Consider the following 22,630-nt stretch of genomic DNA (forward strand, 5'->3'; position numbering starts at 1 on the left):
CCTCTCCTGTTTGCTCCCCTGTAGAATAAAACAGTTTTTAGCTATCTCACTGAAAACAAGAGCAGATCCATTATTTAAAAAGACACATATAAATAAAATGTATAGATACAAATATGCGCGTGCACGTGCACACACACACACACACACACACACACATACACACACACACATTGTTAGAACCGTTTCCCCGGATTTGTATAATGTGAGTCCAAAGCTGCTTTAGATTTTTCCAGCAGGAATTACACACCAGTGAAGCTTGTGCTGCACTCTCTGGAGACCCTGTTCAAGCTCCTCTCATTAGGCTGAGGGGAAGAAAAAGCACCCCTTACTTCTTCCCTCTGCAAGAAGAGGTGATGCTCCCAGCACACAAATAACACCCTTCAAAGTCCTGCCTTAAATCTCTAGCTCTGATATTCCAGTTTTGGGTGAGGGGGTTAAGTATCACCAAACTGGTTTTGGGTATTTAATTTTTATAATTTGATGTGTCAGTCAGTAATTGGAATGTTGTAATTATCACCATAGGTTCTGAGTCTAAATATCTCATTCAAAGTGCCACTAAAATCTGATCCACAGCATAACGTTAATTGGAACTCAGGAAATATGGATTGATTGACTCACTTTTTTTTAAAATTCAAAGTAAATTTGGTAGTCTCCATCATAAACATACATGAAGAGCCACTGAATTACTATTGAGGCATTTAAGATGGTTTTACTCAAATGGAACAAAGTCCTCTTCAAGCCAATACTTTAATAAAAACATACTGTGATGGATGCATGGGTAGCTCCATTGATGAGGTGTCCCATTCGATTTCTGCTCAGGTTGTGATCTCAGGTTCTTGAGATTGAGCCCTGCAATGGGCTCTTTGGTCAGTGGGGAGTCTGCTTGAGATTCTCTCCCTCTCCTTCTACTAGTCCCCCTGCCATGTTCTCTCTCTCTCTCTCTCAAATAAATAAATATCACTTCAAAAGGAACTATACAATGTGAAATTTTAACAGATACACACTTAACAACTTTTTAAACTTTTTTTTACCTATAGTAAGTTAGTTTCCTTAGCTATAAGCATCTATCTTTAATTTGTAAGAAGAAATTTCATCTGATTCCTTTTAGTAGGAACTTTTTGTTGAAGTATACTTACAGAAAGGTTGTAAAATCATAAAAGCAGAGTTTGATGAATGTTTTAAGGTGAGCTCAGCCAGTTATGTATAACCTCAAAAGATCCCTGTGTTCTATTCCAGTAACAACCCCTCCCACCTATGCCCAGGGCAACCACTACCCTGACTTCTAACACCATAGTTTCATTTAATTAGTTCTTCAACTTTACATAAATGAAAACATAGAGTAGATTCTCTTTTGTGTTAGGTTTCTTATGATCAGCATTTTGTTTGTGAGGGGCATTCATGTTGTAAGAGAACCTATAGTTTCTTCATTCTTACTGTTACATTGTCTTCCATCATTTGCCTATACCAAGAAAGAATAAAGGGTACTGAAAAGAAAGGATAAACCTGTTGGTAAATATTTAAGTGCAAAGTGACAAATATAGCTGATCTAAAACACATCAGGAAAATAATTAAAAAGAAGTAGAAAGGATGTAAAGAAGAAGTTCAAGAGTTTTAAAGTTCTAGCATTACTGAGGAAATTGTTAATATAATAATTTGTATTAGGCTCTAATTAGTTAAAACTGAATAATACTGGCATTGGCATTTAACTAAAGCGATTATTTGAGAAAGACAGAGTGTTGAGCTGAGAAAATTATCTTTGACAAAGTCTCCTTGAAAGTTTTGTTTAGCAGTAACAAGCTGCCATATATATGCCATATATAACCATGTATTATTTATATAATGAATAACCATTTATTGTTCAATATTTAGTAAAGTATGTGCTAGGCAATGCTTATAAGCTTGGTATATATCAGTGAACAAAATAGATGAAATGCTATGCAGATAACCTATATTTTTGGAGGAAGAAGACAGGAAACTAAAGACAATAATTAATAAATTATTCTATAGGCAATATGTATGAAGGTGATTAAGGTTATGAAAAAAACCCTCAAAGTCAAGCAAGTTAAAGGGAATGGGAAATATCCTGTTGATGAGTAGTTACTAGAGGTAGATTTCAATGTTAAATATGGCAGTCAGGTCACTACTTATGAGAAGAAGGAGCTAAACAAAGTCTTTAAGGAGGTTAGCCACACAGATAATTGGGCATTCCATTCCCATTGAATATGGGAGATCATTTCAGGCAGGTGTAATGGCCAATGCAGACCTTAAGCTAGAGTAGGCCTGGTATGTTCTGAAAAGAGGAATGTCAGTAAAGCTGGGGTATTAAAACTGAGAATGAGAGGTGGGGGCCGAAGTTCAGAGCGATAAGAAGGCCTGAGATTGTGTGGGGCTAGAAGAAAGTTCTAAAGACTTTGTTACTCCGACTGAAATGGGAAGCCATTGAAGGTTGTGAGGAGGGGCATCATCTGATTTCAGTTTTTAGACGCTCACTCTCACTACTGTTATGAGAACAGACTATAATTAAACAACTCTAGAATCAAGAAGATAAGCTAGAAGACCACTACAGTAATTTTACCAAGATATAATCTAACTAAGACTGCCTGCCTCAGTTCAAGGTGGCACCAGAGGAAGGCTGAACCTTTGAAAGACTTTTAAAATATTTCAAAAATATAGCCAATAGAACTTTGTAATGGATTGGATATGGGCTATGAGACAGAGAGGAAAATAAAAACAAAACCAAAAGAGAGTAACTTCAAGTTTTTGAGTCTAAGTGTTGAACTGATCAGGGGAAGGATATGAGGGAGGTCACTTTTGTTTTTTGTTTCATGATAGGGTTGGTGAGGACTTTATCTTTGGATATATTGAGAATGAAATATTTATTATAAGCCCAGGTAGAAACCTCAAGTAGGCTGGTAGTGGATACACTACAGAGTTGTGTGAGTTCTGGACTGTGGATATATATTGGATAGTTATTGATGCAGAGATGGTGTTTAAAGTCATTAATCTAAGAGAGATTACTTAGGGAATGAGAATAAATTGTGAACAGCATGGGATGAAAAACTGAGCCCTGGGGTATTTCAATATTCAGAATCTAGTACAAAAGAAAAGGTATCATCAAAGTATGCTGAGAAGAAGGAATCAGTGAGGTACAGGCAAAACCAATATGGTGTGTATTGATTTGGCTCCACAGAGAAGCAGATACCAAGATAAGATTAGGTACACAAGAGAGTTTTAGTGGGGGAAAAAAAAAAGAAGAAGAAGAAGAAAAGGAGGCAGGCAACCAAAGGAAGCAGAGAGAACTTTCTCATTTTGATGGAGGTCTGAGCACTGTGAAAAAGAGGGGGAGGAAGGAGGACCGAGGAGAAGAGTTTCAGAAGGCAGAACAGTTCTAAGAATGTTTCAGCCAGGTGATAGCAAATCCTGAAACTGAAATGGATTAGAGGAGTCTGTTTCTCCTGGATGACATGTTAGGGCTCATGCTATGTGCAATCATTGGCTGGGAGCAGCCATTTGGAAGCATGAAGTCAACACACAAATACAGGAGTGGATCCAAGAGTTCTGGGGCAGGCAGTTCCTCAATTGTGCTGCCCACACCAGGATGTCAGCATGGCACCAGTATGGTATCCTAAGAAGCAAGTGAAGAACAAGAAGAAGGAGGGAGTGTGGAATTACGTGAAATGCCGATGAGAGGTTAGAAAATGAGGAAGGCTAAGAACTAACAACTGGATGTAAAAACATGGTGTTAGTTGATGGACTTGACCAGAATGGTTTTGGTGGAGTGGTGAGGAGTGAAGCCTAACTTGATTGGGTTTAATAGTGAATGGGAGAAGAGAAATCAGACCATGAAAACAGACTCCCTTTTGAAAATTTGTTACAAAGGAAAACAAAAGAAATAATGAGCAATCTCAGTGAGAGTGGGGTTAAGAAAAGTTTTTTTTGGGGGGCGCCTGGGTGGCTCAGTGGGTTAAAGCCTCTGCTTTTGGCTCGGGTCGTGATCCCAGGGTCTTGGGATCGAGCCCTGCATCGGGCTCTCTGCTCAGTGGGGAGCCTGCTTCTTCCTCTCTCTCTGTCTGCCTCTCTGCCTACTTGTAATTTCTATCTGTCAAATAAATAAAATCTTAAAAAAAAAGAAAATTTTTTCTTTTGAAAGACAGAAGAATTTAGCAGCATGTTTATATGCTGATGGAAAATTCAGTAATTATCCAAAACACTTAATGGCCCTGTAGTAGATTGTGATCATATATTTTTCCATCTCTGTTTCCAGGCCTCTTGGTGATGCAATTTTGCTCCCATCAAAAGGTGGCATTTATTTTCTCAACTCCATTATCTGAGTTGACCTTGACCCACACAGAATACTACAGAATTGACACCATCCTTCTGAGGCTCAGCTTTAAGGAGTCTGCAGCTTCTGCTTTCACCCTTTTGGAACTCTCTCCATCATTTAAAGAAGTCCAATCTAACTAGTGGTGGAGGAGAGCAGAGGAGAACTGAGGCAACCCAGCCAATAGGCGGCACTGACCATCAGACATTTGCGTGAGGTTACCCGCTCTAGTCAGATCTCTAGGGGACTGCAGTAGATGAGTGCTCCCCACCATGGCAGCAAAACTGCCCAGCTAACTCCAAATTGCCGATCTGAGATTCACAAGACAGAAAGAATGACTGTCAGTACTTTCGAGGTAATTGATACCTCAAGACCCCAAATACGTTTCTGAAAATCTTACTCTACTTTTCCTCTATATGTGTAATGTTTACATTAGATAAGCTAAGGAAAGTTCTACACACTAAATGCAATTTGTAGTTTAGCATGTCTATGTCTTAACGAGCTAAATATGTTAATCTGTCAAGGTCTTTTTCCTCCAGATATGTGAATGTACTTTTATTGCCTTTGGTTGCTCACTTTTTTACACATATTCTTGTGACAGTTATAATCTACTATACTGTATTACAGACATTTCTTAATTTCCTGAGTGGGTGCAGCATTAAGAAGATATGTCTATTATGAAACAACTCAAATTAATTTTCTTTCATGAGGTCTGCCTCCCTCCCTTCTTCCTGAATTCCTACAGAATCCCTTCCTGAATTCATGCAAATGTGCATTTTATTGACGAGACCCAAATAAATTTTTATTTGACATAACAAAGGGTCTCTTAAAAATTAAAATGTAGAAAAATAATCTCTATAATATAGCTCTTGAAGTTAGAAGCTCCTGGACATGAAGTAACAAAGTAAAATTCTAAATTCTTCAAAAACTTCTAAATTGCCTGATGTATGCTTTAATGTAGTTTTTAACAATTGTACAATATATTTCTTTTACTCACATTAATGGTATACATATACTCTATCACTTAGCTGTATAAACTTGAGCCACTTAGCTATGTAATCTTGAATAAGATTCTTAATCTTTTTCTTCTTCATTTCCTTCACTTTAAGAGTGTCATAAATCTGGTAACTATCTTATAGATTTTTCTTAGAATTAAGTGATACATTTCCATATAGCCATAGAACACATCCAAAATGTTATGAGCACTGAATATTAACAAGCATTATTGTCATACAATATAATATCTATTTTTTTCTCATTATCACTTTAAAATATTGGCTTTGGCAAATAATTCTAGAGAGCTGGCTCCTTATTAATTAATTTAGTCAAACATTCAGGCAAATGATATCCTTTATTTACTTTATATCTATGTTATCTGGAACCAAATACCTCTGAAGTCTGTGACAATAAGTAGTCACTGGATTTATTTTCTGCAGTAAAATCACAACTTCCACTGATGTCAAGTGGGTTTAATTAATTTAAACTATAAAAATGTAAATGGAATTTGGGGAATATTATAAAATGAAAGATAAGGTCATTAGTTTCAGAGTTTATTATCTTCAAAAATAATGTTTCCTGCAGATTGTCCAAGAAAGAAATGAAGTTACCATCTACTACTCTCAAAAGTCTGGACTAAAATTTTGGGGAAAAGAGTATGAATAAATGGTTAATCATGATTATCCAGGTCTGTAAGAACTCATGACTTCATGTTGTTCATATGGTAAGGTTGCACCACACATGTTATTATAAGGCATCTTGTGGCTGGTGTACAAGATTGCAGTTCATACTAACAAATGTTTGGGAAGGAAATTATTTGTTTAATTTGTTTATGAGTCACAGGATTTTTGTCTGAATGTAATTATAGGAGGAGACCACAATTTATGAATGGATTGTATTCCAAAAGTGCAGTTATGAGTCAGTTGTTTGGGACTAAGAACATATTTTTATGTATAAACTAGGTTAAATGTTAGTGTTTCCCAAGCAAGCCCACAAATAGCTGCTTTAACCCATTATTTGGTGACATTATGTGCCTATTACTCCTCCGTCTCTGGAGAAAAGATTTGAGGAGAAAATGGCTTCTTCCTTTTTTGGCCAGTTTGTTTTGATTCCACTGGCGATAGCCTTTTCCCCTTTCCAGCTCTGCTTTTCCTCTGCTTTCTCAAGAGATCTCATAAGCTCTAAGCCACCCTGAAGAACTACAACTCTGGTCTGACCCATTCTTGGCAAAATTTATACCATTCCAAATTTATCTGCTTCTCCTTCCACCAACGTGATCCATATATTTTTTTTTATGTTGCTTATGTCAAGTTACAGTAAGAAAACAATGTAGCTTAGTTATTTTTTACCCTAATGGGATTAAAAATTATCCCAGGAGTATTTCTGATTTAAAACAAGGTATTTGTTCATCCAAATTACTATATTTAATGGGCCTTATGACTAACAAAATAAAGGAAAAAAACCCAGACATTTTGGAGCAATTTCATATTGGACTTAAGACCAATATGCAGACCTTTTACTGCCAAAAAGTCTGTCCTAGGAATCATTTCCTTCGATTAAATTTGTTCCTCACAACTTTTTCCTCTTTGCCTTTCATAAACTAACGTGTTGTCTAAAACTCACTTAGTAGTTCCCATTTTAACAATGATAAACACTGAGCTAAAAAAAAAAAGAAAAAAAGAAAGATTTTATATGTGTATATATTGGTTTCCCTGAGTATACTTTTTTCTTCTCACAAATCAATAGATGCCTATTTAATGCTATTTGTTTGTTTCCCAAACTGAGTAGTCCATTTCCTCTATAAATAGAGGGAGTACTTATTATTTGGGATTCATTGTATGTCTGCAGCTTAGTTTGGCTAATAACTAATAAATTCCCAGTAAATATTTCATGAATATAGAAAAAAAATAAAATTAATTTTTATTTTAAACATGCCACAACAGACACATAAAAGTACTTGAGTAGAAATGATCAAGTATGCTCTATAGATTAACAAATCTCTGTTTAGGGAAATGAACAGTGTCATAAATTGGTCTTTTGATTCTAGCTGCTTTATTTTTCTGGTAAGGATAAGGGTTAACTTTTGTTTTTATTATAAATAATAAATAGTCACTGTTTCCACCTAGAAAAATCATGCTGATTTACTTATGTTGTAGAAAATAAAAAGAATAAAAAATTAAGGAAGAAATGCTTTTGTAGTTGTTCTCAGGCAAAGCCCATAGGTATCTGACAGTCAGTTGGCATTTTAGTTGAGAAGAGGGATTTCAATAATAAGGTATCCATAAAATAGAGTTTTTAAGTCACTTAACACATGGGTAAATAAAATTGAAACACATGAAGTGCAGAGGGGGTGCAAAACACCTGAATTTAAATATGCAACCTGAGCCTAGAACAACCCAAAGTTTTATCTGCTGAGGTAATGCCACAGAATGCAATAAACTTAAAAGTAATCCACACAGACTGTCATGTTGGATGTACTTTTCTTGAGTTTAAACAACTCTTCCCTTTCCAAAGCATTTGGGTGGCCCTCTCTGATTTACACTTGAACACTAACATGTACAACATGAGTCTGTGAGGTCTGGAGAGAACACACCACCACGCAACAGATGGAGCTGCTTGTTTATTATCAGGTATGAGTTAATAACATGCAGTCGTGTAAAGACTCACCCTCAATCCAGCTCTTTTTAAGACTGTGCAGTGCTATTAAGTTCAGACATAAAGTGTTATGGCACACATTGATTTCTTGGTGGATTTTTTTCAAATGACTCATCTGCTCTTTATTTTCAACCGTTCTTAAGTTAATCCTTTAAATGAAATTTCAACAGAGAATACTTCCCAAAGAAACCATGAGGATTAACTTCATTACGATAATAAATAGTTTCTTAGCTTCAGACACTTGCATACAATAGTGACTTTGCAAAATATTATTTTTGTACTGGTCCTACAAATTAAAAAATGGTGTTACTTCACACATATTCATAACAGATACATTAGGAGTTGATGAAAACTTTCATAATGGACACTCTTACAAATCACATAACATAAAGAGAGATTCCTTATTGTAAAGATTTCCACTCAGTTTGTAATTTAATTTTCAATTTGAGACAGTTAACTCCTTTGAGTCTCAATATCGTTAATATATTAACTCCATGCGCCAAGAAATATGCAAGTGTTTAACTAGAGCTATCGGTAAGATCACATCTTTGTAGCTACTGATCTATCTATACAAATGCCACAAGAAGTAACTGGTAGTATTAATACTAATACATACTAGTATATATTAATCACCTATTAATAGCTGAAGATTTATACAAGATGTTTTAAGATGTTTTTGCTTATTGCATTATAACAATTCTGAGCAAAAGGAGTGAAAATTATTCCCATTTTACAACAGAGTTAAACAGCTTACTTAAAGTCAGCTTAGGTAAATAAAATCATGATTGTCATTGGAGCAAAATTAAGAGCTCCCCCCCCCAAGTTATCTTTCCATAGGCACCTTTTGTTGGATTTGCAGGAACAGCAGTATGAAAGGGTGAGCTTTAAAAAACTGGTCTTGAACTTAGACTTATCAAACATGATCTATAAGCGCCCAACTCTCCACTACCCTCAAACCAGATTCCATCTACTTAGCTCATCTCTGTTTTCATATATCTGTTCTTTCTGTTTCCATCACCCTAACACTTAAATTTTTTTAGTTCCTCTATTTGAAATCTATGTAATCTTTGCTACTCAGTTCAATGGCCACATCCTCAAAACCTTCCACTATTATCTGAGCCCTCGTTAATCTCTCTTTAGCAGTAGTGTCATTACTATATTATTCTTTGTTGTATACTGACTGTTTCATTCACCTAAAAAAATAAAACCCACATGTTAACACTCCATTCTCTACCTTATTTCCATGTTTCTAATTATTTTCCATATTTGCTTATATGTATATATATTTTAAAATTTTAATCTATTTTCTATATATGCCCATATATATTTGTATCTGATATGACAGATATCATATAACAGAATAACACCCAAAGGGGGCAAATTAATTGCCTTTGTCAGATTAGTAGAACCAACACATTCTCATTTGTGTTTTGATAATACATATTACACAAAGCATAAGAAAATGCACTAGCAATTTTAGCATCATAAGGTATTGACAGTCATTATTGGTCTATCAAAAACCATCCTCACATCCATTTTCCTTCTTTTATGATAAAAGAAAATAGATTTAATTCACAAACTGGCATTGATTTGACCAGTAAACAAATAAAGTGTAAGCCACGCATACAGGAACCATTCCCCTTGACATTGATTGACTCAGGTACCAGCATGTGATGCAGATCTGGTGAATACAAAGTAAGAAAGCGTATGTTGAGGCATTTCCTGGAAAGTTTTCTCTATCTTAAAAAAAGGAATAAGTTTTGTGCCTTTGTATGTTTCTGAGTGAAATGATAATGCCTAGAATTTCTGCAGCCATCTTATGATTTGAAAGGAAAACACATAAACAATGAATCTTGGAACACTGAAAAAAAATAAAATTAAGAGGTTAAACAAATAAATAAAATAAGCTCAAAAAAAAAGAAGAAGAAAACACACTGAGTTTCTAAATTAGCCATCTCGAACCCACACTTTCTCCAGAAATTCTGTAATGTAAATTAATAAATTTTATTATATGAAAGATTAAACCTTACTTTTAAAGCTATATTTGGTTAGGTCTCTGGTTACTTGTAGCAGGATGCAGCACAATTGCTATAAATAGCCTAAGATACAAATATTATATGATCTCACTTATATGTAGAGTTACAATAACAACAACAAAAAATCAAACTCATAGATACAGAAAGAAGATTGATGGATGACAAAGGTAGGGAGTAGGGGATGGGTGAAATGGGTGAAGGGGATCAAAAGGTAGAAACTTCCAGTTATAAAATGAGTCATGATGATGTAATGTACCGCACAGTGACTACAGTTAATAATACTATGTTGAATATTTGAAAGTTGCTAAGAAAGTAAATAAAAAATACAAAATAACTGTGGTAATGGATGTTAACTAGACTTATTGTGGTAATTTTACAATATATACAAATATTGAATCACTATGCTGTACACCTGAAACTAATGTAATGTTATATGTCAATTTAACCTCAATAAAAAAAAAAATTAAAGAGAAACATAGCTTAACAGGTACTTAATCTTACTAGATACTCAGAGTGATTAAAAAATATTTTGGGTTATTCCTTTCAGATGTGTAATAAAATCTTGCTACTTTGGGATTTTCGGCCATTCTTTCATTAGGTGACATAAGTTTTAATAAGTACTAATAAGTGCTATTAGAACTATAAGCACTATAGTACTATTAGAACTATAAGTTCTAATAAGTACTAATCTTTGAAGAAGTAAAATAAATTGTTAATATGAAAGGAAATACCCTGAAAGAGTTTAACTGTTAATAGAAGAAATGTCAAATGAGCAAAACTATATCTTCCTAAGGAGAAGTTTGTATCAGTTGTTTACTACAGAATACTGTGAGTCTTTAAACGATTTTCATAATAAAAGTATACATTTCCCCCTATTTTGGTTAAAATAATAACATATGTTTCTACATAGAATGCTAAAAATTTCTGATTTAACAAAGCATTTATCATGATTACCAAACATTTCTTAACCAATAGAATAAGATCATAAAGACTGTCAAAATAAGATGATCTTGATTTAGTCTCTGCTTTTATTTCTTTCCAAATACCAACTTGAGTTCACTTGTCCTATTAAAAAGTGTGGGCTTTGAGGGAAAGATGAGCAAAGCATTCCAGATTTGCTAATATAGCACATTTTGACAGGTTGCTGTGCATAACATGATTGATCATCAGGTTGAGAACAGAAATAAAAAGCAGAGATGAAATCATGCCAACCTGAGGGATATAAATGTTCTGTTAATCTTTTAATTATTTTTTGAATAAATTGAGCTGACTTTTGCTTTCTAGAGTTTATTTCACCACTTTAATATGTTTTACCTACTCAGCCAAAAAAAATGTTTAAAATTTTTAATATATTATCGTTCAGGCCACATGGTATAGAAGATGGAGTGAACACATTATTTGGGATATTTAAATAATGTATGTATATTTCTTCCTTGGTTATAGGAACAGAGGTCTTGATTTTCTTCTCCTTGTGCTTTCATGTTTTGAATTTCCACTTATAAAGAGGAACTTGAAATGAGTTAGTTAACTAAAGCCACTGTTTTGTCTTATGTATAATTGGATATTATCATCTAATTCACATAATTATAAAACTCATCTTTAATAACATATAGAAAAGCACTTAATACTTGGCTTAATCTAAGTTTAGGAAACCTGAAGGGTTAACAACCTTTGTCTAGTGAAAATATCAAGTTTGTAAATTAATTAATACATTATTTAAAAATAATATTTTGCAGGAATAATATAAGCAAGAAGGCCAAATAAGACATCTCTTCTCAATAACAGCAATTTGGCATTTATCCACATACAAAAATGCCTTTGTAAGAGCTGTGAGATTCAATACTAAATGCCAACAGTCCTAGGAGGAATCTCACCCACCTGGGCATCAGGTAATATACATATAGACTTTAGTCCCAGCAGAGGACCCTCTGGTGACCTGTGAACAGCTCCAGCTTCTCTAGGCCACCTGTTGAGAGCTCCTGGAGAACACTGTTAAACAATCACTTACAGACCAGAGAGAGCCCTTGTGGAAGCTCAGGAATCCAGTAGAGAAGTTTCATTAGTAAGAGACTACTGTGAAAATTATCCATAAAAAAATTGGGTTAGAAGACATGGATAAATTCCTAGAAACACACAACATACCAAGACTGGATCATGAAGAAATAGAAAATCCAAATAGATTAATAAAGAGTAGGGAGACTGGATCAGTAATCAAAAAAGTTTCAAGATATAAAAGCCTGGGATCAGATGGTTTCCCTGCTTAATTCTACCAACATTTAAACAATGAATACCAATCTTTCTCAAAGTTTCACAAAAAATTGAAAAGAAGAGGACACTCTCAAATTCACTTATAAAGCCAGCTTTACACTGATACCAAAGCCAAATAAGGGCTATGCAAGATAATAAAACTACAACCCAATATTCCTGATGAATATAGATACACACAGGCAGAAATTCTCAACAAGATATTAGGAAAACAAATTCAACAGCATATTAAAAGAATCCTATAGGATAAACAAGAGGACTTATCTGTGAGATGAATGGATGGTTCAACATACACAAATCAATAAATGTGATACATTGCATTGGTAAAAGATAAAAATTATATGATAACCTCAATGATTGGAGAAAAAGTGTTTGACAAAATACCACATCATTTCTTGATTAAAAACTCTCAACAAATTAGGTATACAAGGAATATACATCAATATAATAAAGGTCATATGTGATGAACTCCCGCTGATATCATATGAAAATTAAAAACTTTCCCCGTGGGGCGCCTGGGTGGCTCAGTGGGTTAAGCCGCTGCCTTCCGCTTGGGTTGTGATCTCGGGGTCCTGGGATCTAGCCCTACATTGGGCTATTTGCTCGGCAGGGAGCCTGCTTCTCTCTCTGCCTGCTTCTCTGCCTACTTGTGATCTTTCTCTGTCAAATAAATAGATAAAATCTTTAAAAAAAAACAAAAACTTTCCCTGTAAAATCAGAAACATGACAAGGGTTCCCACTTTCACTGCTTCTATTTAGCTCAGTACTGCAAGTACTAGCTAGAGAAATCAAGCAAGAAAAAAGAAACAAATAGCATACAGATTGGTAAGAAAGAAGTAAAATTGTCTGTTTGCAGATGATATGATCTTATATAGAGAAAATTCTAAAGGCATTGCCAAAAAGCTATTAAAACAAATGAGCAAATTCAGTATAAAGTTACAGAATACAAAAATCAGCATGCAAAAATCAGTTACATTTTTATACATTAACACTGAAATATCTGAAAAAGAAATAAGATAATCTTATTCACAATGGTGTCAAAAACAATGAAATATTTTGGAATAAATTTAAACAAAGAGATGAAAGATCTGTACATTGAAAAGTATAAGGCTGATAAAAGAAATTGAAGAAGACACAAATGAATGGAAAAGATATTCTGTGTTTATTGATCAGAAGTATTAATATTGCTAATATGTCTGTCCCATTCAAACCCATCTACAGATTCAATCCTTATCAAAATTCCAACGGCATTTTTTACAGAAGTAGAAAAACTTTAAAATTTGTGTGGAATCACCAAAAACCCCATGAAGCCAAAGTAATCCTGAGAAAGCAAAACAAAGCTGGAGGCGTTACACTACCCAATTTCAAAGTATTTGCAAAGCTGTTGTAGTAAAAAAATATGGTGCTGGCATAAAATAGATATGTAAGCCAATGGAACAGAATTGGGAACCCAAAAATAAACCCTTACATATACCATCAACTAACATTTAGCAAGAGAGAATACTCAATGGGGATAGAATAATCTCTTTAATAAACTGTGTTGGGAATACTGGATAATCACCTGCAGAAGAATGAAATTGGGCCTTTATTCTAACCATTTACAAAAATTAACTAGAAATGAATCAAGACTTAAACAAAAGACCTGAAACCACAAAACTTCTAGAAGAGAAAAAGCTTCTTGACCTTGGTCTTGGCAATGATTTTTTTGGGTATCACACCAAAAACTCAAGTAACAAAAATAAAAATCAGTTAGTGGGACTACATCAAACTAAAAAGATTCTGCTGAACAAAAGGAACAACAAAATGAAGAAGGCATTCTATGGAATGGGGACAGTAATTGAAAACCAACTGACAAGAGGTTACTATGCAATATACATAAAGAACTTATACAATTCAATAGCAAACAATCCCAAATGATCTGATTAAACAATGACAGAGAAACTGAACAGACATTTCTTCAAAGAGGAAATCTAAATGACCAACAGGTATGGGAAAAATTAACCTCATTAGTCATCAGGGAAATATAAATGAAAACCACAATGATATATCATCTCACACTTGTCAGAATGGCCATTATCAAAAGACAAGAGATAATAAGTGTTGGCAAGAATTGTGGAGAAAAGAAAACCCTTGTGCACTCTTGGTGGGAATATAAACTGTTTCAGCTCTTATGAAAACAGTATGGATGTTCCTACAAAAATTAAAAAGAACTTAACATATGATCCAGCCATCTACCTCTTGGTATATATCAAAAGGAAAGAAATCAGGTTCTCCAGTAGATCTTAACTTCAAAATTCATTGCAAAAGTATTCACAATAGCCAAAACTTGGAAACCACCTGTGTCCATCCACAGATGAATCAATAAAGAAGATGTAAATATATACAACGGACTATTATTCAACCATGAAAAATAAGGAATCATGCCATTTGTGATAACTTGAATGGATCTTGAGGGGATTATGCTAAATAATGAAGTTAGAGAAAGATAAATACTGTGTGATATCACTTGTAAATGGAATCTAAAATGATGAACTCACAAAAGAAGGAGTAGAATGATGGTTGTCAGGAGCTAGGTGTGGAGGAAAATGCTGAGATGTTGGGTAAAGGGTACAAACTTCCATCTATAAGATGAATAAATTCTAGGGATCTAAGGCACAGCATGATGACCATAGTTAATTATACTGTATTATATACAATATTATATATTGTTAAATTATAATATATAATTTTAGTTATAATTATTATATAATTGAAAGTTCCTAAGACTGTAGATCTTAAGTGTTCTCACTACAAAAAAAGAAATTGCAATTATGGGAGATGATGGAGGAGTTAACTAACCCTACTATGGGGATCATTTTGCAATATGTAAGTGTATGGAACCTTCATATTGTCCAACATGAATTTACACAATGTTATGTATCAATTAGACCTCAGTAGAGCTGGAAAAAGATAAAATATTACTTTGTTTTGAGTAATGTTTAAATAATTCTGAAAATAGTTTTACAACTTAATTTCTTTAACCTGATACATTTAGAAAATTATGTGATTCATCCTGCAAATATTGCCACTTGTAGTCCACCTCAAATATGGATAGAACTGATAAAAACCTTCTATAAGTAAAAAGTTATTGTGTCTATAAATCACACATTAAAAATTGCACATATTAAGTAAAACATCAAATAAATAAGAAATATGTATAAATAGATGAAAGTCATATTTAAATTATTGGGACACAGTTCCATGCTTTTTAGTAACTCAGAATGTAATCTATTCTGCTCTTTTTTTTTTTTCTTTTTTTTTAAAAGATTTTATTTATTTATTTGACAGAGAGATCACAAGTAGGGAGAGAGGCAGGCAGAGAGAGAGAGGAGGAAGCAGGCTCCCTGCCGAGCAGAGAGCCCGATGCAGGGCTCGATCCCAGGACTCTGAGATCATGACCTGAGCCGAAGGTAGCGGCTTAACCCACTGAGCCAGCCAGGCGCCCCCTATTCTGCTCTTTATAAAAATAATTACTGACGTGTTTTAATTCCTGTTGGTTTAAAAAGATCAGAGAAATTAAAATATTAATTTAAGGACATTATGATTAAAGAATAATAAAAGAATACCGCCAGAACAGACATCTGTCATAGTCCAATAATGAATAAAATCTGCTAAGTTACAATGGAAATGTAATTTTATTAGGCAAAGGCAGCCAAATGAGCTCAGAAAGTGTGACCATTATCTATTTACTCATTTCTTTGAAAATAATTAGTAATTACTTTCTAGTTGTCAAATTAATGACAATTTCCCTGACAAGTTACATAATTAAATAGAGCAAAACCTCTACTCACAAGAAGGTTCTATCCAGTAACTGTAAAGAGTATATAAAAGAAACTGGTTGAAGAAAATTGCACTTCAAATAATGTCAGTTGATACAATGAATGCAAACACAAGTTTAAGAGCAAACTTGGAACTGAAAGCCTAACAGGAAATCACGAAGTAGTAAAGACATGCTATTAGGGTAAGCTGTCATTCAAGCTGGCGTTGATGACAATATTATGACTTTCTTCCACAGATGACTATGATGGATTATCATGAGAAATAGGGGGAAGAAGCAAAAAGAGGGCAGCGTTAAATGTATCATTTCCGGATTCAATGAATAAAGTAAAAAATGAAAATCACCTCTAGAAATAATAACCATTTCACCTTCGCTTTCATTTATATTATTTCAACAGATAACCTAATAACACTTCATATTCCTAAAGGGAACTTTGGTTTCTTCTAAGCACAATTTAAGATATTAAGATATTAAAAATATATTTGTTTAGAGTATACAAAGTTTGACTTGTAACATATGAGAAGATTGCATGGGATGTGATTTTTTGATTCTGATTATAGAGAGAGAAAATGGCAAATGGGTTTTTCATGTTGAGAAAGATAGTGGACAAGATGTGCACAAAGAGAGTTAGCTGTTCCCTTATTTGATTTTAAGTAAATGAAATTAATTCTAAGTGTTTTTGTCTTTGTTATTCTGGTCTCTTAATAAAAATATATATATATTGACAGTTAAATGCTTATCCATTTCTTTTTTTTGCAGAAGTAATGAATAACAACTATTTGAATTGCCAGCACAGAAGGAAGAAAAAAATAATAATATACCAACTTGATGGAAAGAGACTATGGAAAGCATCTGACTCAGGGTGAAATGAATGAGGAAAATGGTGAAAGAATATTTGTTGAATGAACACACAATGAATACAGAAAGTACTAGGCCATTGGTTTTAACTCCTTCCATTCCATTTCACGAATATATGGATATTTATCCATTTTCTTATTGACTCATGCTAATTGGTTCTATTTTTGTTATTAATAAATATTGCTATAAGTCATCTTACATATGTGTTTAGTAGATACCTATGTGAAGTTCTCTAGAATGGACAACTAGAAATAGAATTGCTGTATCATACGGGATGCATGATTTTTTTATTTCAGTGTTGTACAAAATCTAGAGAAGTTCCTTCACATTTACATACAAATGGTACTATACGTTACAATAGTGTAGAATTCTTATAACCATTTCAGATGCACTAAGTGGCAGGGCTTAGATGTTAGAGGGTGTCTTTAGAATGTTGCCTAAAAAAAGCATGGCAAGTTGATCTCCATTACGAATATCATATTTATATACTCCAATGTCAATCATTTCCTAGAGTGCATTAACAAGAATTTTGAGGCCATGACTAAGTTTCAAATAGAGTTTTGTGATTCAAAATAATATTTATCTTCTTTGGGGGTGTTGAGAATTTTGATGAATGTAATAAATATTTGCCATCTGAAATTTTTCTGTAATAGACTCAGAAGAGAATGGTGTAGAGTTTATAGAATTTGGCACTAGCTGGGATATATATATATATATTATATATATTATATATAATATATATATATACACATACACACACACACACACATATATATATATATTTTTTTTTCTTATATAGCTAATGACTATGCCAGGTTTTTATTTATTTTATTTTTTAAGATTATTTATTTATTTGACAGAGAGAGCATGCAAAAGCAAGCAGAGGGCGAGAGAGAAGCAGACTCCCCACTGAGTAGGGAGCTGCATGCGGGACTTGATCCCAGGAGCCTGGGATCATGACCCAAGCCAAAGGCAGTTGCTTAACCAACTGAGCCACCCAGGCACCCTAGGTTTTTATTCTTCTTATTATTAAACAATAATAATTTAAGTGAGAAATCTTACTTATTTCTTTATACATGTTGATATAGTCATTATCTCTTGTACTACTAACATAAAGAAAAAAATTGTATCTATTCAATAATTATACACAAAAAGAAGAGATATTATGTAGTATGACTATTTTTAATTCACTGAGTATTTTCCATTAGGGTTATTTTTCTCTGAGTTTTGGGAAGTTTATAAATGCAATCAGTGTTTTATTTTCTTCTGAAAGTTAATCTTAACAAATATTGATGCCTCACTAAATAGTGATACTTCATCAGACATTTCAGACACATGCATGCATATACACACATATAGGTAATTATATTTTGCTTTAAAATAGCATGGTTACATGGCTTTAAACCGTTTTACTTCTTTTTGAAGTTATAACTTCATTTGAAGTTATATTTTGAAGTTATTTATTTGAAGTTATTCTTGTTTATTTTTCTCATGAAGACATATTTATTTATAAGTACCATTAGGTATCTACTATCTTCCTGATATGTACTCTGCAAAGATTAAGATAGCTTGGGTCAATAAAATATTGAAAATATTGGGTCAATATTTTAGTTTTGTAGAATTGCATGGTCCCAATAAAACTAAAAGTTTTCTATTAATAGATTTTTTCATAAATATGAGTAAGTATTCAGGTCATCATATTAAATTAGGGTTTATATTATTCATTCAAACATTTCCCAAATTAATATGTAAATAATATATCTATCACATAAAAATAATTTTACAGAATAATTTTATGAAAAAGGAGAAGTAAGCTATAAATTTTTCAAGTAACAATGACTATTGGCACTCAGCAAATATAAAACTGAAGATAACTATTGATCAAAATTTAATAATTAGAGAATATCTCTGTTCTTAAAATTTACTTATTACTATGTAATACTAAAGAACTGCCACTCTTGTGGTACACACAATTTAATCTAAACTAAAGGAAAATGAAAAAGTAATAATATTATGTATCCATTTGAGATAAAATGTTATAAGGTTTGCATCAAACAAATTTAAAAATATTAACATTTATAAAATGTGATGAGTAGCTTGTCAAAAAACAGCTGATTCTAAAAACAACAAGATTTTGACATTTCATTATGTAAAATTAATTAGAAAGCCATATAAAAACTAAAAAAATTATTATAGTAACTCATGTTTTTATTTCTTCTTTTCATGTTAGAGACCACTAGAATCATCTACTTAGTCTCACTTAAGAAGACAAAATTATTTTTAGAGTTTCAGGTATATTCTAGAGCTTTATTCCAGAATAGTGGGGTTCCTTATATTTTTAAAAGAGAGTATGTGAAAGGCTCACCTCTCAAACCTAACCCCCTTTGATGACTCATGCGAGTTATTAGATGTAATGGCACATCAGTAAGAGCCTGGAAATTGTCCAATGCATTCCTTTTGAGATGGGTTACACCCACTGAAGGAGACAATGCATTGAAGGCCACGGATTTTTTTTTTTAAGATTTTATTTATTTATTTGGAAGAGAGAGAGACAGAGAGAGCAGAAGCAGGGGCAGGGGCAGGGGCAGAGTGACAGGGAGAAACAGACAGACTCCTTGCTGAGTGCAGAGCCCTCATTCTGGCTCCATCCCAAGACACTGAGATCCTGACCTGAGCAGAAGTCAGATGCTTAACCACTGAAACCCTGGAGCCCTGGGCACAGGTTTTATAAATGTCATTTTACCAAGTATTTCTGTTGAAAAGTTCATAACATAAGAATTGATGCTTATTTTTCAAGAATGAGAACAGAGTCTGCAATTTTAAAAAAAAATTTTTTTAAGGTTTTATTTATTTATTTGATAGAGAGACAGCGATAGAGGAAGCACAAGCAGGGGGAGTGGGAGAGGGAGAAGCAGGCTTCCCACTGAGCAGGGAGCCCCATGCAGGGCTCAATCCCAGGACCCTGAGATCATGACCTGAGCCAAAGGCAGACCCTTAATGACTGAGCCACCCAGGTGCCCCCACAGTCTGCAATTTTCTCAGTTTTCTCAAAATTATCTCAAAAATATTTGCCATACAATAGATGTGTTCTTAGGCATGGATGGCTTGTATTCCGATATAGAGTTCCTTCCTTGATGGTCTAATCAAGGTTTTTTTTTTTTTAATCTATATTATTAATCAGAGATATATTTAGTGAATTGCTGAGGGATCTCCAAGAAAATATGGCTAACTTGGTTCCCAATACTCTGATTCTCAGCCTGTGCCTTTTATTGTTATTATCAGGGAATTTTTTTAACTTACACCCAAACAAGTTATATTATCTATGTATTTGCTAATGTTTATTGAAAAAGAGATTCCTAAGAAATTGCAATCATATTATAGACCAATATTGGGTACCCTTCATCAGTTTTCTGCAAAGATTTTATCTCGTGCAACTATAGTATAATATCAAGACAATGAAAGTGGTATTGGTACAATGTGCATTTATAGTTCTGTCATCTTATCACATGTGTAGAATCATGTAACTGCCCCTACAATCAAGATTCAGTTATTCCATCACCACAAACATTCCTGTCATGCTACCCCTTTATAATAGCACCCATGCTTCTCACCCTACAATTTCTAATCTCTTGAAAATACTAATCTATTATCCATCTGTATAATTTTGTCATTTCAAAAATGTAACATAAATCAAATCAAATCTGTCACATTTTGAGATTTTTTTCTACAGATTACTCATAAAAATCTACCTAAGTTGCTTTGTGTATCAATAGTTACTTAAATAGTTTTTAGAATTCCCTTTTATCAATCTTTACTGTTTTTTAGTGTATTTTTTTTTGTCGATTTTGTTAGTAGTTTTTCTAGGTATTACACTTACATACATAATTTATTGTAGTATACTGATGGAGACACTTTACCAGTTAGAGTGAAGTATAGAAAATATACCCCCATTTAAATTCTTTTCACCCATTTATAATATAAACTGTCTTCAATATTTCCTTCTATACCTTGAGAAGCACATCGGAATATTGTTATAATTTCTCCTTTAATTATCAAACATAGTTTAGAAAACTCAAGAGATAAAAGTCCATTATATTTACTCATTTTCATACTGTTTCTGTTGCTCTTTCTTCATTTCTAATATTCTCAGTTTTCTTCATTATTCGTTTTCTTCCTGTTTTAGGAATTATGTTAAGCCAGTATTTTAGGGTAATTCTGCTGGTGACAAACTCTTTTAGTTTTCTTTTGTCTGAGAATGTCTTAACTTCTACTCCATTATTAAATAATACTTCAGTAGGATATAGGATTCTGGGATGGCTATTTTTTTTTTATTAGTTACCTGAAAAATGCTATGCCACTTCTTTGATTTCTGATTAGAAATCCACTGTTACTTGAATAGTTCCTCATAGTAAGGTATAGTTCTTTTCTTCCTCCCTTCAAGGCTCTGTTTTCTTGTCTTTAGTTTTGAGAAGTTTGATTCTTATGGTCTTGGCATGGATATCTTTGGTTTATTCTATTTTGGGTTTCCTCAGCTTCTTTAATCCATAGGTTTATGAGTATTTTGTTTGCTTCCCAAATTCGGGAACTTTTTAAAATACTCGTCCAGCACCACTTTCTTTCTTCTTTTTCTGAGACTGCGATGACATGTACTTTAGCTCTTTTATTACAGTTCCATGGGTCTCTGAAGATCTATTAATTTTTTTCTGTCTATTTTTTTTCTGTTGTTGAGACTCAGTAATTGGCATCATTCAATCTTTAACTTCACTGATCCTTAGCCCTTTTCTTTCCATTTTATTGTTGAGCAAATACATTGAGTTTTAATTTTAGTTATTTTATGTTTGGTTCTAAAATTTCTATTTGGTTCTTTTTTACATTTTATATTTCTTGATTAAGACTTTATATATATATATATTTTTTTATATATTTTATACTTTATATATATATATTTTATATATATATATATACTTTATATATATATATATATTTTTTTTAAGAAGTAACCACTTATTTTTTTTTGTTAATATTTTATTTGTTTATTTGACAGAGAGCTAGAGAGAGAGCACAAGTAAGCAGAGTGGCAGGTAGAGGGGGAGAGAGAGAAGCAGGCTCTCCGTTGAGCAGGGAGCCCAATGCGGGGCTCAATCCCAGGACCCTGGAATCATGACCCGAGCCGAAGGCGGCCGCTTAACCAACTGAGCCACCTGGGTGCCCCAAGACTTTATATTTTGTTTTCATTTGTTTGAAGCATCTTTGTAATTTCTTTTTTTTTTAATTGAAATATAACTGGTGTACAACATTATGTTTCAGGTGTATGACATAATGATTTGACACTTACATACATTATGAAATGGTCACCATAGTAAGTCTAGTTGCCGTTTGTCACTGGTCATTAAATATTATTGAATATATCCCCTCTACTGTATTTTACATCTATATGACTTACTTACTTTATAACTAGAAGTTTGTACCTCTTAATTCTCTTCATCTAATATAATTTCTTGTTGAAGTATTTTTATAAGAGTTACATTGAAAACATTGTTAAATAATTCCATCAGTATCATCTCAATGCTATATCTGTTGATTATCTTTTCTGATTCAACCTGAAATTTTTTTGATTCATGATATGAGTTTCTTTCATGATTATCCATGATATTCTATGTATCTTCTTATGACACACTGAAT

Source organism: Enhydra lutris, unplaced genomic scaffold, assembly GCF_002288905.1.
Source record: "Enhydra lutris kenyoni isolate GAN:26980312 unplaced genomic scaffold, ASM228890v2 scaffoldscaffold2, whole genome shotgun sequence".
NCBI classification, from domain to species: Eukaryota; Metazoa; Chordata; class Mammalia; order Carnivora; family Mustelidae; genus Enhydra; species Enhydra lutris.